This window comes from Lepisosteus platostomus, chromosome 11 (genome assembly GCF_059453375.1).
Source record: "Lepisosteus platostomus isolate fLepPlt1 chromosome 11, fLepPlt1.hap1, whole genome shotgun sequence".
In the NCBI taxonomy this organism is placed as follows: domain Eukaryota; kingdom Metazoa; phylum Chordata; class Actinopteri; order Semionotiformes; family Lepisosteidae; genus Lepisosteus; species Lepisosteus platostomus.
The window spans coordinates 40,240,075-40,258,297 of NC_142621.1; the positions used below are offsets into that span (position 1 = coordinate 40,240,075).

The following is an 18,223-nucleotide window of genomic DNA, read 5'->3' on the forward strand; positions in this document are numbered from 1 at the left end:
AAGATGAAACTTAAAAGAAAAAATATTAGAAGGGACTAAAACGTTCACCTTTTTTGCAATGTGCTGGTCTATTAAAATGGACTTCAAAGCAGAATCACCCCTAACAACAATCATGATAATAATAAAATTACCCTAAATCCTCTCCTCTACTGCTGTGTCTCGGTCTTCGGAGTGCACATTCACTCCAGTGAGATGATTGCAGCTCGCACCAGACCCCCCGTGTGGAACTATTATACTTGTATTAATATAGCTCAGCTGTGTTTTTTGATTACAGCACAGTTAAACAAGATGAGATAAGGCAGGAGACAGCTTTGAGTCATGCCTGAGTCTTGAAAACACTAATTTCTCTGCTGGGAGGGTCATGTTAATTGGAAAGGGGGGGTGGGCTACGTGTTTGTGGAGAGAGTAGGTTGGGAGATGGGGGTGGGGTGTGGAGGGGGTCACCTCTCAAAGCCATCGTTCAGTACCTGTCAGCCCGTGCAGTGCTTAGAGCCAAAGAGAAACATTCGCTTGAAACTGTCAGCAGACCCCCCCCCCCACTCTCCCTGTCTCTCTATCTCTCTCTCTCTTTGTGATGTGTTTTCAGAGTGTGAGCAGAGCAAGCAAGTAAGCGTGCGAGTGTTTGTGTGTGCTGTATACGCGTGTGCCTGACAGTGCAGGCTAGAAGCTGTATGCAAGCGTGCTTGCAGCCTGCAACTCAGAGACCACTGAAGACAACCATTCTTCCTGGACCGGCAGACAAATTGCGTGCACGCACCCCAACCCTTTCTCTCTGTCTCTCTCTCTCTCTTTCTCTCTCACCCCAGTCCCTCCCTCCTACCAATACCTTCAACAGAAAAAGCGAAAAAACCCCTCATCACTTCACTGCCCAGCCCTGGGATGCCAGCTGAAGGAATGAGGTTCTGACACTGCGTGGGACTGGAGGGAAATAAGAGCACAACTGTAAGTAGACAAGTGTTTCACATTTTCTCTCAGACTGACATGTACACACACTTACATGTGCACATACTGTATATATTGTATGACTCTTATGTGTGATAGTTATCTTATTGCGCAAGTATCGCACAACAATTCTAGTATCATTTTAGGAACTCATCAGAGGGAAACCAAAATGACCATTTCTTTTTTTATTCTCTTTGCAAAAAGCAGCAGCAGCAGCAGCAGCAGCAGCAAAATATGTGCAAGGTCAAAATATGCACTGTGAGAATTTTGGATTGAATTTTTGGTATGCAATGGAGTAAAGAGTAACTCTTGAGACAACGCTCTTTGAAGCGCACACAATTAGAAATGGTTTTAGAATTTGAAAGAGCAATTTTATATTCTTTCTGCCACTTGAAAGGACTGTAATATGAAGCTTAGAATTTTTCATTTTGATTGATATTTTTTTAGGTATGCTTTTTACCTGAAAAGGTGTTTGCTGGTGTTGTGTAGAACTTCACTGCAAAATGTGAAATCACAATTTAGATTTTATATCTAAGAGGATAAAAAATAGAATGAAAACAAAGAAAAGATCTAAAAAACCCAGCTGGATTGTAGATACAGGATCCATGATTAAAGGGTAAAAAAATGGCAAAACCTATTAAAATACACCTTTCTCCTGTGTGGCACAGCAGAATCTCTGGAGGAAAGTGTTTGGAGGTTCGCAGTATTAAAGGAATTTTACAGGATTATAATTTTAGTTCTGAGCATCTTACATCCCAAATGCAAACAGACACAACACAACCAAAAAAGGTAAATGACTTCATAGATTCAGAGCTCCAATCTTGGTAGTGAAGTGCTTTTGATTTGGTTTTGGCTGAGATCTTCTCCTGTCTATTACGTCCATTTGTATTCTGGAGGATATTATATGATAGCACATCACAGCCTGGTAAGTGCGGACACCGGTTCTGTTCTGAATACAGGAATTGCAATTCCTCTGAAGTGTACTCTTGGTCTAATAAGGAAAGCAACAGTGGCACATGCCAGTTCCAATTCCTTGCACTTGTTACTAGCTAATAAAATTGGCACTGGTGACTGAGTTATTTATCTGTCTGTTTAAGCAGCTCAAATTTGCTGTAAGCATGAGAGTCAACACTTGTAAAAAGAATAAGCATTGTGTGAGCTGTGTTTTATTTTTGGCATACTGGTATTTTTAATATAGCTTTATAAAATATTTAAACAAGAGTCATTTGTGTTTCAAAACCTAGACAAGGAAAATCAGCTTCTTTGGTTACGAATTTAGAACTGGGATTTGTTTTTTGACGAAGATGATCAAATTTGCTTGTGATGTGATGTCAAAATGCAAGTACGCGTAGAGATATCATTGAGAGATGGAATGGTTTACAGAGCTGTATTTTTCTTTATTTTCATTAAGCTGGAGGAATTGAGGTTTGGAGTTCTGGGTGAATGAGACCTGTGTCCTTGCAGCAAGTTTCCGGGATAAAATCTGCCAAGGCGTCTGTGTCTGTGTGTACCCTTGTTGGAACATTCAGATTTCTAAGCAGTATTAAACTGGTGCAGTGTTATAAAGGATGTTTGACTATCTGATGTGATCAAGGTTTTTTCAGCTACTGTATGCCTTAACTACAGAAGAGACGAAAGGTGGAGAAACCTGACCTGTAAAGTTTTCAGGAGATGCTTGGAGATAACTGCTGCCTCTATCCCAGGCAAGGTGGTGCAGAGGGGCAGGGGTTTTTGGTTTGTCTCTATTGGCACTGGTAGGAAAGCTTTGGGTTTTTTTATTATGTGAGCGTGTGTCTTACAGACCTTAGAAAACCTGTAGAATCACTGCAGAATGAAAGCTTGAATTTTGATTTTTTTTATGATTGTATAATGATTCCTAGAGGAATTATTGGTGTTCTGTAATATTTATTTAAAATTATTGTCCTTTAATACTTTATAGGTGAAATGTTTGTTCCTTGTATATGTCTTTTGTGATCTTTTGTTAATACAAATGCTTTTTACCATGCAATTGAGAACGATATATTGCTAAAAATAATAATATTTATACATTTTACAAAAGCTTTAATTTATAGAAATTGAAAACAAATGTACAGTATACATACAGTAATTATATTGAGCCGATGTTTTGCCCAGGAAGCATATGGAATATTTCAAATCCAGGTTTACAGACTTATTTGCACACTTTTTCAGCATTTAATTTCTTTTATTCCTTATTTGAAAAGGAAATTTTGCAGTGAGGTCAGTCAGAGTAGAATGTTTACTTAAGTAAAGAAGTCATTGGCTATAACTTAAAATAGTCTGTTGCATGAGCCTTGATTTTAAAGCACACCATTGTATGTGTGCTTTAAAATCACGTTGTGTAATCTGTGACCTTACACAACTATACTCTTAGCATTTGGTGAGCAAAATACATTGAAAGCTGGGAGGATACTCAACACAGGAAAAGAGGGGTTTATTCATATTTTTATTATGGATGCAAAAGATCGCATTTTAATTATTTAGACAGGTAGACAAATACTTCAATTTCATTCACTTTTTCTTTGGTTCAGTTTAAGGCTATTAATTGTGTTGTACTATACAAATTAATTAATATGGTAGCATTTCAGTTTATAAATTACAAAAGGTAGAGCAGCATTTATGAACTTGCTTTTACTCTAGATGAGCAATAAAGCTCTCATTGTAGCACACAGACCAAAACCATGATTTGAACTAGATTTAATGAGAATTTATTGCTCATATGAAAAAAAAGCATTTTGTGTTACATTTGAATCTTAATACACAGGCCCCTCTTTGCTCAGAGCTCAATTTTACTTCCTATTTATAAAACTGGGGGATTTGGAGCCTGCTAAACCATGTGCTACATTTATCTTTGCTCACATAAGCCATACCTATTGAAAATCCGCCTCTGTATCTTACCCTGTGATTGCAGTGCTTTGGGGTGATCATTATTAAACATTATCCTGTAAGATGGCAGGCCATGAGCAGTCACTTTGAGGTGTTGCTGTGAGGGGAGGTTTGTTGTTCAGCTTTAATAGAACAAGGGTTTTTGGAACCCATGTTGAGGAAAGAAAGCAGATGTAGGGAAATCCACAAAAAAAAATCCCGAAGGCCCCTAGACTGCCAATGCCAAGAAAATAACACAAAAAAAAATAGCAGGAATATTGTTCCATGTCAAACACTATAGAGGGATATGAAAAAAATAAACAAAAGAAGCTCTAACTTCTGAATCACAGATTTTTAGGAATTTCCATCATCATGTGATTGAAATCCGATATCCTGCGATTATACTTATCACAGGAGATCATCTTTAGAGAGACCATAAGAGTGTATTTAACTTTTATTGGTAACCTGATGTGAAAGCCAAACCAGGAGAAGGAAATACAAAAACAATTTAATAAATCACTAAATGCTACTGGAGGAATTAGAAACTGGAAGAAGACAGGTGATAGAAAGAGGGAGTTGTAGTGTGAGACTACACTACTGTGAGATGGAAGGAAAAGGTTGAGTTCTCTTTTTTTATTACAAGCCTTTTCTTTCTGAAACATTTTGAACACTGCTACGTAGCAGTCACGATTGCAGAAAAGCTACTTCATTCAGTCTTTTCTAGTTTCAAAGTATTTGTGTCATAGATTATCTCAACATCTGGTGGCATTGCCATATTATTCGCTTTCACTTATTGATAATTGGGCCTTAAGAAATAGTGTTGCATAAATACACCTACTGGAATTTTGTGATTGGCTCCTTCAGATAAGGCACCTAGTTCAGAATGCAGGCTCAGCCTTATAGTCCAGACATCCCTAGTAGGAATCTGGGCTTCAACATTATCCATCTGGGATTGGGATACCCTGTACAGCCAGTCAACATCTGCTAAGTGCTACGGGTGATCACCTGGTATGACTTATCTAGGGGATTCTCAGATTGTCACACCACAGTGACCCCTGTAGCTAGCCAGGTGCAGGCAAGCTTGTTATCGGTGAGAACTGCATCCATCTACTGGTCTCGTCAGATGTGTGGACTTACATTACAAATAAGACACGTGTGCTGTCTTTCCCATCTGTCCTGTATGATTGGTTTTAATTGAATCAAGGTGATTAGAAATTGTCGATTCCAAACTGGGAATATTAGAAAACAAATCATGGTCAAGTCATAACAGATGAGAGAAAGCAAAAAATACTGTATGCTGACATACCTTATTATATTTAACATTTGAGAGTCATTTTTTGCAAGTTTGATTCAGAGACCTGACATAAGTTGTCATGGATTGTAGTGTTGTCCTACATGTATTTTTCTAGTAGGAAGTGGTTTGGGGAAATCTGCCTAATGTTAATTTAGAGTTTAAAATTTAGGAACAATAAAGATACTGTACATGGATGTTTCTATCACCGCTGTATTTGCAGAGAACTGCTACATGATTGTGACTTCACCTGTACTTTAGTTTTTATTTTGAGGCCTTGGGTTGGAGTGTTGGAATTGCAGGGAGTTTTACCAAAAACAAATTAGCTACACCAGCAACTGCAATAACCATCATCTCTAGAACTCTCTAGAGGACAACAAAAATAGCTTTGATCAACATGTTCCACACTTTTGCTCGATTAGCCAGGATTGTTTATTTTTTCTTCATTATTGACAATAAGCAGTAGCTTCCAAATCTATTCACACCCTTAATGAACTGTAACTAAAAATGTCTGGATATATACATCATAGTTCATTGATATTTAGGTATTGTATTCAAATGCCATAATAATGTATTAAAAAAATGATTGAATATAACAACAGCATACTTGTAAAACAATTTGCTCATTTATGCAAAGTTTAAAGGTATTAATTCCCTGTAATTATGTTGGAAATAATTTGGGAATTTTATTCTGCAGTTTTTTAGTCATCTGGTAGTTTCACAAAAGCCTAAAAGTTTGTAGAAACTTGTGCAAGTCATCATGATTGACATAGGGCATTAAAGGTGGCTGAACACAGAAGCAAAATACTCAGAACTGTGTCATCATGTGGAAAGTCAGAGAATTGTCCGAAGATCTAAAGCAAAAGACTGTTGACCTGAACACCTCTAGTGCCGGTTATAAAAATTCTATAAGACTTATCACTTTCAATTGTGATGTCCACCATCAAGATGTTCAAGGCTAATGAGATGGTTGCTATACTGCCAGGTAGAGGATGCAAGAATGTTTTGCCTGAGTGCTTTTTAAAGGGTGACTCACACCCAAGGGGAATGATGGAGAAAACGCTGGCTTCATTAGTCCAAGACCACCATTCCAGGATGACCTCTTGAATCCCACGACAATGTCAAAAGAAGGAAATGAGTTTTCCAAATCCTCAAGCCAGTGAGACCAAAAGATGTGGCTGAATGGAATGCAAATTGTTTTTAGGAAAGTGTCACCAGTGGTATGACACAATACACATTTGAATTCTCATGCTAAATCAACCTTTAGTTGCATTTAGTTTAGGGCAAAGGGTAAATTTAGAGGCTACTGTATATATAGCATGTGCCAGGATAGGTCAAGATGAGGTGGTCAAAATGTCATTATTATTTATCGCAATGAAGAATGATGTGGCATAGTGCTCATACTGATACATAAAATTAAACAAAGTTTACCTTCGTTCCTTAATTAAGAATGGTGTGCCACAGTCTGTTGCTGCAAACAGTATTACATACAGTACAAAAGTTAACTTATTTAAAAAGTATTATGAAAACCATGACAAGGAAAGGTGGCAGGTGAGTTTATTTCTTCTGTTTGGTACATGTAAGTTGACTGACACATTTTCCAGAGATGGTGCTGTTGAATTTGACTTAGTGGTGCAGGGTATAGTGGGATTGCTTTTTTTCTTATGCAGGCTACCAGGCAGTGTAATCTACAAGCCAGAGGTTTGGACACTAATGCAGAGGTCAAGTTGCATGGCTTGGTCTTGCAGAACCCTGTATCTATGAAAGAGTACAGTATTCTGTATCTCTGAAGGGAAAGCCAGAGAAGAGGTTTCTGATTTTCTGTTTGCCTAAATTCATTTAATTCTGTAATTAAATAGAGGTTATTTAAGGTGAATACACATCTCTTAAGCTTGCATGTAACAGTTGTTTTTTACCTATTTTTTTTTTGTCCTGTGCACACGATGTTGATCTCAGAATGGTACTGGCTATTAAACGCTGCCTGTTTTTTGTCTGGTGCTTACTACATAAGTGTCAGATAATCCAGTGTCCTGGTCTCTCTGGGGAAATAACCCTTTGTCATAAAGTAATAAAAAAGAGAGAAACAATTCACCTTTTTTCTTTCGACAGAACATTTTTTCTTCTTTTTTTATGTCCATTCTCATCACTGTTGAACATGAGGATATAAATCAGTCACCTTCACCCATAGCCCAGAGTCAGCTCCTATCCCACTCACACGGTTATTGCTGAGCTAACCATCTCTCCCTGCTTTATTAGGGTATTGTGACAATAGTTCGACTTATTTGTTTTCTCTACTGCTTGTGCAATTTACCAACATAGCTTCCCGCCTTGGTTCTGTTTTTGCCTTTGGCTTTCACCTCATCCCTAATTATTTTCCAAAGGTCCCGATTCTACTGTCCCCTGGAATATCTACACCTGTGTGTTTAATTGTATTCCAAAGACTCAGATTAAATACCACTTACTGTTTTTTTTTTAAGTCTTTGTCTTTCTTAAAAGCATATTTCACAATTCTAACACCTATTCCTATAATATTTTCTAAGCTTTTGAAGATAATTTAAAAATGGATGAATACAATATGAGAAAAAACAATCTGGTGTATTGTGGAAGTAAAGGATTTATGATGTGTTCTGTGATACTATTGTATGCCTCTTCTTTGCGGTTTCAGAAATATTAAGGGAAGGTAATCTTGAAGCTGTGAAGTCAGATTAAGTATGCATAGAATATACTTCTGCACAACAATAATGGATTCTCTGTTTAGTCCCGAGGTTTGAACAACATAGTAAGTTCATAATGACATCACTCGCAGCACAGAAGAGACTGTCTTGCATTGATTGAAGAGTGTTTTGGGGTGGGTTGCATTTCAGTCCTTAACTAAACTGCTGTTCGAAGAGACAGATTAAGCAGAGGTGTTTCTGCTTGGGCTTCCTGTGGGACTGTCTGGTACTGGCATGAAAAGCAGGCAGAGGAATTGCCAGCATAGATGAGGGATTTAAATGAAGAGTGTGAAAAATTCATGCACGATCCCTTTGTATGGTCCTTATTCTCTAGTTATCTGTTTTTTCCCCCACAACTAGGGTTAAATATTTATGATATTAATAAGATAAATTTTGTAAAAGTGAAAAAAGGAGATTATCACAATTGAGAGATAAACAAGTAGCTCATTGTCCTTAAAAACTGCAGGAGAAAAAAAGTCAGTTCACAGGAGATTCAAGGAAGGATGGTAGATACATGAAAAAAGAGTCAATTCAAGACTACAAACACAGAAACAAAAAAAAGCTTAGCTGCTGATTTTTTTTCTTGAGTAGATGGGGTTGGGGGGGAGTCTTGGGTTGGTGGGGGGGGGGGGGGGGTTGACTGGCTGGGGAAAGACTTGGTTTATCCACATGTCGTTTGAAGTGGGATTTTTGTGTGGGCGCAATTGGTCCAGGGAGAGTTGGTTATCTGAAAGAAATTGTTGTAGGGATGGCTTGAGCGACTTGGTCCCCAGGGGGTCTCCTGCATTGACAGAATCCGCAAAACAAGCGGAAAAGCTGTTTAACATGCGAGCTGTTTGAGGCAGAGCCCCAGCGTTAATTATCTCATTTTTAGCCAGGGTCTGGTGGCAGTGATTAGAGAGAGGGGTTTGAGAACAGTGCAAGCGTGGCCGTAATGAGGAGAGGTCTAGCCTCAGAACTAAAATCTGCAGCCGGTTGATCTGCTCTGTGGCTGTGTCGGGTATTTCATGAGGCTGGTGTTGGAAGATAGTGAGATTGAATAAAAGTGAAAGAGGGAGGGGGGAGGGATAAAAAGGGTGAACTTGTATTAACTTGTGAAAGAGCTGGCGTGCCCAGCAAAAAGGAATCTTCTCTATGTCTGCCAGGCGTTCAGTCTGCCACCGGGCTGGATTTCAGATAAATAGTAAGAAGAGAAGTCTGGCCGACAGCATCTGCAGTACCAGCAGAACCTCTTTGATTCCGTCTGCCATGCGATGATATGTGTCACTATTAATCGATTAATCATAGAGCCTGCAGATTGAGAGTTGTGCCATGTTAAATAAGTATTGGGAATCAAGCTAAGAAAGCTGTTATTATCATTACCATAATTTTAAATGAAGACGCAAAAAATGCAGACAAAAGTCCAAGTACAAATAAACATTTAAACTTAAGAAAATGCATTACATTTTGAATCTAGCCTTATATGATGATCATTAGATTTTTTTTGCAGATTGCATTACTCTTTAGCCAGAAATATAGCCACTGTGGAAGTCACCTTTTTGCTTCTATGCCCATATTATATATTAATAACATTTTAAGACTGCTTATCAAGATAGCAGTATTGCTATTATACCTCTAATAATATTGTAATTATCCTTAAACCCCTAATAATATTAATATTTTGTAATACTATAAAGTGCATAAAATGTATTATCACCTATGATTTATTTAATGAGTGCCAAGTAGCTCAAGCAAAAGGAAAATTCTTTCCCCTTCTTTTATGAGTTCTTATGGAGTTTCTCCATGCATATAAATCTACGTATTTTTTTGTAATAAACATGCATTCCGATCTCTTGATTTTCTGTGAGGAGTATGCTGTGAATATTTTTGTCCCTGGTCTTACATCTACAATTGATTAATAAGCATCTCCTGGAGTAGCTATCATTTTAAAAAGAGGATGTGTCGACACAGTGGTACAGCATCCGTTTGGACAGTCACCTTCCCAAGTGACAAGAAGTGACATGAAGCGCTGACCTTAAAACCAAAGAGGTTGACAGAGTCACTGATAAGAGCAAGATAAGAGTGTTACACAACTTGGAATGCTTAATCTGCAGTGGGCAATTTGGTTTTTTTTATATAATAACATTACTTTATTAACCCTTTACAATTTCTTGCATTAGGAATTATCTTTTTTGCATACCCCAGCTTGCTCTCCATGAGACACACAGACAGGGAGAGAGCCTGGGGTCAGAGTGCAGGGTCTGCCATTGTACAGTGCCCCTGGAGCAGTTGGGGTTAAGGGCCTTGCTCATGGAGCCCAACAGAGTAGGATCCTCTGCCGGCTGCAGGATTTGAACCAGCAACCTTCCAGCCACAGGTGGAGATCCTTAGCCACAGAGCCACCGCTCCGCCCCGTTTTGTGTGTAACTGCTTCACGATGACCACTCTGCTCCTCTTCTTAGTGCACAATAGGGGCATATTATAGGCATACCTGAACAGCGATGAATTAGATGCTAGTTCAGGCTTTTGAGACTCTGACCCCTTGGTTACAATCTTGTTTTTCCTGCTTAAGTGATGCCTGTCTCTCTGTCAGCAGGCCAGCACCAACATGTTCAGTGGCAATGAGGTTGGTAGTAAGTTCTTTTCATGTTTAATTGTATTTCGTATATTTGATAGGAAACAATGATAAGATTTGTTTCACCAAGAAAAATACATTCAGTTATTCAGAATTGTCAAATTCACATTATTTAAGTTATTACATTATTCACAGTAATTAAGTGACACTGAAGATTTGTTGTTGCTTTTTAAAATTGCCAATCTGTATATTTTTGGGTGATCTATGATGGCTGTCTCAGTGTACTTGACAAAAATTGTTTTGAGCAATTGCGTCCAGTGAGCACATGCTCACTATTCACTTACATTGTCCCACTTCTTCAATGGGCAAAGCCCATTTTAAAGCTGTGTGAACCGAGGGCCAAGCACTTGTGCTTTTTTCCTCCACCTTGTCGGAGTTTGTGTGCTTTTATTTAGCAGTAGCTGTCATTTTACATAAACCCTTAGCACGCTACATCCATCGCTGCTGCCAGCTCCTCTGTATCAAGCACATGTAACAGAGGAGAAAACTGACAGCTCAGCTCAGGCCAGCCTGTCCTTCCAGGAGAGGAGGAGCTGGAGAAAAAATATTAACTCTTCACCTGCTAGGCTAAGTCATTTACTCAATTTTAATTTGAGTAGAGTTTTTATATGGGGTTCTACCATTTATTTGGGTCATGTGCTGTAAATGCTAAGGTTCACCAATAATATTATCTATGACATTAAAGTTTCTAGGTGCTTTGCTGGAACCATTTCGTTTCTGAAGACATCACATAAAATATAAAACAAAGCAAAAACATTTCCTTCTCAGGAATAAAACCATCTTGTCGAGAAAGCTGCAGAAGAGAGCATCCAATTTACCATATCCCTACTGTTGCAGAGGGGTGGGTGATCTCTGGAACATCTGTTGAAAACCTGTCTAAATTCAAGAGAGCTGTGCAAACTCCATGAAGACAGGTTTTCCAAGGTGAAAGGGAACCCAGGACCCTGAAGCTGTGAGGAGGTTTTGCTAATACCATACATGTAACATACTGTCATACTGCATACGATAAACTTTCTTTATATCTGCCCAAAAAAACTACTGCGGTTAGTGAGCAGGGTGTGAAAATAGAGTCTTGTGTTTCAGTTGTGCCCAGACAATAAATTGACTGAGTGACATTCTTTTTGAATACTTTTATACAGAGAGCATGGCGCTCAAATACCTGCAGTAAAAAAAAGTACACCTTTGTTTAGTTAAATGCAAACAAGAAAAAAATAAGCAGAGGTTTTTCCAGGTGACTTACTATTTGTCTTTATATGGTAATGCAAAGAAAAATTAAGAATTCTCCATTACATGCAAGTTAGGAACAAGCTGACTTTAAGAAACAAGTCTCATGCAGATGTCAGGGGTTCACTGTGTTCCATGTGGCGCCTCATCCAAGCTGGGGTGTACTCAGTGTTTCTCCAGTAGTGGTCACTAGGTCTTAATCACACTAGGTAAACTGACATGTCTGATATATGGTATACATATTTCATTTTCACGTACCTAATGACACTATAGTCTGTTGCCTAATTTTTCAAGTTACATTTTTCCTTGGTATGTGTCATCATTTTGAACATGTCTGTAACACATATTGTCAGGCCCTGTACCTTATGCATGCAGCGTGTAATCATACTGTACAGTAAATTACATAGTAGGGTTTTCCTCCTTTCAAACCATATAAAGAGAAGCCATTGTGATTGTGCAGATGTGTCACAACATCTGTAGATATTGCATTGGATGGCTGGCACACCCACGTCTGTCCTACCCTCCCCCCAGCTCAAGAGCTAAAGAAAGACAAGTTTATATTTTTGCTGCGTACAAAATGTTGCAGTAAACAGTGGCCTATTAATCTACAGAGTTTCTGTTCAATGGCTTATTTAATCATTCCAACGATCCACGACAAAAGGGCTTTGAAATTTAAAAATGTTCTCCACCTTTTAAAACTAATATGTTCTCATTGCTTTAAGACTTGAAACGTAAACATATTTTGAAAATCAAACATTGGATTTAACTAATACAAACCTCCTGGTCCAAACACTTTAAAATGTTATGGACAATACTGAATGGCTACAACGATTTATTTTTATATTGTGACCAAATAACATGATAGCAGGTGGTTTTGCATTTAGGATATAAGCTGTTTAATATAGAGTGCTAAACAGCTAATTAATCGACAATTGTAACTTTAAAAGGGTAAGCTCATCACTCTGTGGTCAGGCAGAAGAAGCTGTTAACAAGTGACAAAGCCAGCTTTAAAGCAATCACCTTTAAAAGGTATGTAATTAGCTACTACATTACCTGCACACCAGAAACAGGAATCTGAAATCAAACAAGCCTACAAATGCAGTTTAGGAATGCAGTTGTGGTCAAATGCTGTGTGCAATGTATAGTTAAATTGTATTTGCCTTTTAAATTTGTACTGCATCTCCCTTGTTATGCATAGCTAACGAAGGAGGGTGAATACTTTTATCCATGACTGTTTATATAATATGTTTTATATGCAGTCTATCTGAGGATAAACCAATCCCAGACATTCCCAAGAAAGATGTGTTAATAAGCACCCCCAGCTCTCCAATTGCATGACACACTGACAGAAGGTCAGCACATCTGTCAATTGCTATTTGACGCATAATAATTGTCTGATTATTTTATTTATAGATATAGCTTAAAAATGTATGAGGTACACGGAGAAAAAAAATAACATCTTATTCAGCTGTCAGCTTGTACGCTCCCTGATCTACAGTCCAGGAAACGAGGAGCAGGAGAAAATTTTGACAGCACATTTTTATAGAGTATTAGTGCATCATAAAAACATCTTTTATTGCTGTTTGTTTTTAAATTATTTTATAGACATTTATAATCCAAGCGTGTATATATAATGGATAGCAACTTTAAAATGCCAACTATCCAGCAGTTACCTCTGGATAGTTTTTTTAACTATGTATCGTCAGCCACGAGAACAGGAGGGACCAGTGAATATGGCTGTTGGTCTTTTTTAGTTTTTTGTTGATGTTGCCTTTTTTAAGTTTCTTTCTACCCCATCTCAAGATGTGCTCATCACCTTTTCCATTTCTACAAGGTTGTCATCACTGCTGCAGAGGCTAAAGCTAGAGCATTAATCACATTAGAAAATAGATCCTGGTAATTGGTCCACCAAAAATAACATTATGTATGATAAAGAATAGAGTCATAAAAAATAATTACACTTGTCTGAGTGTGAGGAAATTCTATTTGTTAGAGTACTGTAACTATCAAAGGTGAACATTACTGAACTTGTTTCAAATAGCACTGACCATAATATGTAAGTGGAGCCTTGTTTAGCATCCGGTTCACTGAGGGCAGAAAGATCATGTCTGCCTCCACTCTCCTGCAGTACAGGCAGGGAACCTTGAAAAGCTGCTGATCCTTCACCATAGGTATGCAGGTGAGGCCAATTCCAGTCTGGTTTATATTGGCATATAGACTCCATTTCTCTAAAGGCTATAATCTCAGAAACATTTTCAGAATCATGCTTTCAGAGACTTTTAATAATAGTACAATGCTTCTCAAGATCCAAAAAACAGACTCAGGTAGAAAGATAGCTCATATCCATGCTGTCTATTCAAATTATTAACAACATTAGTGTTAGCACTTTTGTGGATGAGAACATTTTCAGTAATAAAAATGCATACAAGTATGCAAAACTAGGTATAACATAAACCTAATGCAGTAAGCGATCAGGTGAAGTTGAAATACATTGTAGAATGGTGCATATGGACTTACAGCAAATAAGGTGCAGAGATACAATACAAAATACTTGCATCTGATGGTTTCTGCAGTTTTGACTCCATGATGAGATTGTACTCACCAGCCAAGTCCAGTAGTGTACTTTGAAGAGTATAACGTACATATTTATTCATTAAAATGACATGCCTTGTTAGGGACGTTTTTCTTCATCTGTCTTGTTAATGTTAGTTCTCCTTTACAGCAACCATGTCCAGCATATTTTGATCTCATTGGCATATAGGTAATGCTTTCCTTCAGTGATGCAGAAAAATACCAGCATACCGGAACTCCATAATAAACACTGTATAACAAAGAATATGCAAGGAAGTATATAGCAAAATAAAATTTCACATCAGGACCACTGTTACTAAGCTGCATTACAGAACGTTCTTGTCAGCTCTCAGGTCCTTAATGGTGTCTTCCATCATTTTCATCTTGCTTCCCTCTACCTGGAGTTCTGCTGTTAGCTTTGAGCTGAAACCACTGTATTATGAACCGTTGCAAATAATTGTGTGCCTGTAAAGTCATTTGCACAAATGGTTCTAAATTATCATGCCTGTCTTTATATCATATTGTGTAGTGTTTATGAAGGAGTTATGGTGTTTTTTTAGCTTCATTGAAATCAATCATTACTGGAATATCCACATGTTGCTTTTTTTCCACTTATTGATAGAAAGCCACTGCAGAATCAGAAAGAGGAATTGTAAAGGGGAGTTTTGTTATCAACCAGTATTTGACATTTTGTCAATAAGTATGGTATACTGTGGTAGAATGACCCCCCTGTTACTACTATGGGCTAGTGGAAACAAGCTTGTGTGTGTTTTGTATCGACGGCACCTAAGATATGGGTGTTTAGAATGTACCCATGCTGCACTTGTACAAGTGCTGAGTTGAAATTGGTATGCAGTGTAAAAGGTTCAGGTATGGATTTTTTCCCCCTGACAGCATGTAATTTCTATATAATTTCCATAAGGTGCCATGTTCTTTTGCTCAGGTTGACAAAGACTTTAATTTATAGACCATTAAGACAGTATCAGATTATGTCAGATATCCTTCTCCAAAGCCCATTAAAGAGATTTACACTATCAAAGGTCTTTATTAATGAAGATCATTATGACAGATAGAAACTGCGATTACAATCCTTGTCTCATTTGTATTGCTGGGGGACCCATGTCTTACCATCAACATTAAAAAGAAATATGCATTGTGAAAGCATTCTGTTTTTCCATTATGGACATTATACGACTTAAGTGTTATTTAGAAAGAGATGCTCTCGAGTTCTTTTATAATTTTTTGAATTTATGGTGTTTTGAGTGTTTAGCTCACATTTGACACTGCAGCTTTTCTTTAACTTGTTATTTTGGACTTCTGCAGTGAAATACCATAATAATCTTTAATGACTGCAAATTTGTTGTATTACAGAATGGAGTGTGTCTATATTTGCTACTAGCTAATGTTAGCTAATGTTAATGTACTAACCCTAAGATGTTTTACTTCATAATCATACATTTTTACCATTTTACATTCAAATCAAGATGAATTGATTCAATATAAAGAGGATAAAATTGCTGAGAAACTAACATATTCCCAGTGCTTAGTAGGATAAGGCATTTCAGACAGTGTTGTTATGATAATTAATCGTTCCTCAGCTTAATTAGACATCTTCTTGGAACCCAGCTTTAGATACCTCTAATTAAGCTCATGGAGAAGCCTGAAATGTCTTAAAACATTTTAAAGGGAGATGTATTGTTCTCTGTTTTTCTGTGTTTTTTTTAGAACAATGCAGTTTCCAGTTTACATAATATTCTTCTAATCAGGGTTCTTAACCTGAGAGGGAGGTTTATTGACTTTCAGTCACCATGTATAGAAAGGACGAGGTCTTGTACTAACACAATGCTTCTGACCAAGGCTGGTGAACGCACTGCAGACTTAATGTGTCTGTCAGGGGCTGGAGCACACTCACGCTGGTTAGTAGAGAGGGCTATTACCTTTCATCCTCAGCAATGCTGATACTTTGTCAGCACTGTGCTCAGCTGCCTCCCGTTGGCTGACCTCTGACGTCTGCTGCCGTGGTAAGACTCAGAACACAGCAAATTCTAATGAAGAAAGAGGTCCTATAGCTACTAAACTGTTGGACCTAACAGAACAGTAAACATTACAATGAAAGAAAAATAGAAAGACAACCTAAAAATATTTTAACAAAGCATTCTGTGTCAATTAGTATCAATAATATGAAGTCAGATGATTGAACTCAAGTTAGGATAGGACAAATAGCATCCTCCTATTTGCAATCTTTATTATATTTTTACACTATTTTCTAACAGATGTGAAAGTAACTGTTTTCAGTGCATCTTATTCATTATTTACCCTCAGTATTTGATGAAAATATTCCTCAGAACTCCATAAGAATACATAACAGTCTAGGGTTCATATATCTTTATTGCTTTAGCTTATGCTGAATTTTCTTCAGTAGAACTTAGTCGTGGAAAGTTTTGGATTCAAATTCCATATTGGGCAGTGCTGTGGTACCCTGAGTAAATTATCAAAATTACTCTAGTGGTTTACACTCAGCTGCATGAGTGCAAGTGGAAGTCACTCTGAATAAATGTGGCAGATAAAAAATGATCTGAAAAATCCTTCCAATGTTTTCAATGTAATGGATGTATTGCAATAAGATATTTTGGATTGTAACATTGAAAAAGTAAAGGGGATTCTTATGTTACAATTACAAGCAGTGTTTAAAGAGAACATAAGGAATGCATGGTTACATACAGTATGCTCAGATCCCTGTAAGGACATTTTTAGGTTTACCAAATCCTGACTTCCTGGGAATTTTTTAAAGAATATGAAACCTGAAATGTGCAGTGGAACACTGTTAGGCAATAAATTTGAAGTGCTACAATGGGTGGACATACAGTAAGTAAAGAAAGAACTACTACATTTGAATTGATTATAAAGAATAGTCCCACAAAGATTTTATTTGACTGTGTTTTTCTGAGTGGAACACCTGCATGATTCAATCCTGCTAGCCTCTCCTCTAATAGGTAGACTGCGGGATATATTCCTTTACTGAATTCTCAACTGCAGCTCTGCTATTTTTCAGGGCAAGTCCTTAACTTCCTTTTCTATAGATGTCCCAACTGCTTTCTTCAGACATGTGATATGCACTGGTATATATTGTGTGGAAACAGCATGACTAAATCTACTCCTATCTAACAAAAATGTTTTCTCTGCATGCAGAATATTAAGATGGTTATTTCTACACAGGGCAAGATAGCTACATTTTCCTCAGCAAAACGTTCTCTCCACATGCATTATGCTAAAGCACTTTAGTTTGTATTTTGCTACCAAGAGAAAACAATCTTGGTGGAAATAAAGAGTGGAATAATACAGGCTGTCTGATTTAAATTGAATTGGATGTACTGAGTTTATTTCTTTATCGCCTTATACAGTAGATTTATTAGTTCATGCAGGGCTATCCTCAGAAAGTGCATGTAGTATGCCTGTTATACAGTATATTGTGTATGAAAAATGTTTTAATGTGCAGTGATTATATCAGTAATGCTTTACAGTGAACTATTATTTATCCATAAGCAAGACAAGGTGTAAAGCTAAATAGAATTAAGCATTCAAATTTCCTGTGGAGATTCTAGGCATATCCTGTGTAGTGCACTGTTTCCATCACCATTCTGAATAGGACATATGGAATATAGAAACCGGGAAATTAACATTGTGGATAAGAAAAAATGAACAAATGCAGATAGTTCTTCAGTGTTCCTTAGAACATAAGTATAGTGACAGTGGAAGATAAAGATTACACAAATAACAGACCATTCAACCCATCATCCTAGCTTGGCTGCTAGTAGCCAAAGGAACACATCAAACCTCTCTTCATGCATCTCTAACTACACTTTGTGTTAAGAACTCCTTCCTGTTTTCTGCTCTGGTGTATATTCATGGTCAATGCAGTTTGGCCCCTATAACTGTTTACATAGTCATTGCACAGAAAACATTCTAGGAATTTGCTTTGGATAA

The 18,223-nt window shown here is 37.5% G+C and overlaps 1 protein-coding gene across 8 annotated transcripts in view; it reads left to right on the top strand.

Annotated features, from left to right (window-relative positions):
- Nucleotides 1-555: 555 nt before the first annotated feature.
- LOC148652662 (RNA binding protein fox-1 homolog 3) overlaps nt 556-18,223 on the top strand; it is a 514,276-nt gene continuing 496,608 nt past the window's right edge. For 3 of the 8 annotated variants that reach the window (XM_088599667.1, XM_088599670.1, XM_088599671.1), the window contains exon 1: nt 572-942. The gene's annotated coding sequence lies outside the window, so the exon portion shown is untranslated. Of the gene's footprint in view, nt 943-18,223 lie in introns of all 8 variants that reach the window. The other 5 variants (XM_088599659.1, XM_088599666.1, XM_088599662.1 and 2 more) reach the window with 3 other exon arrangements.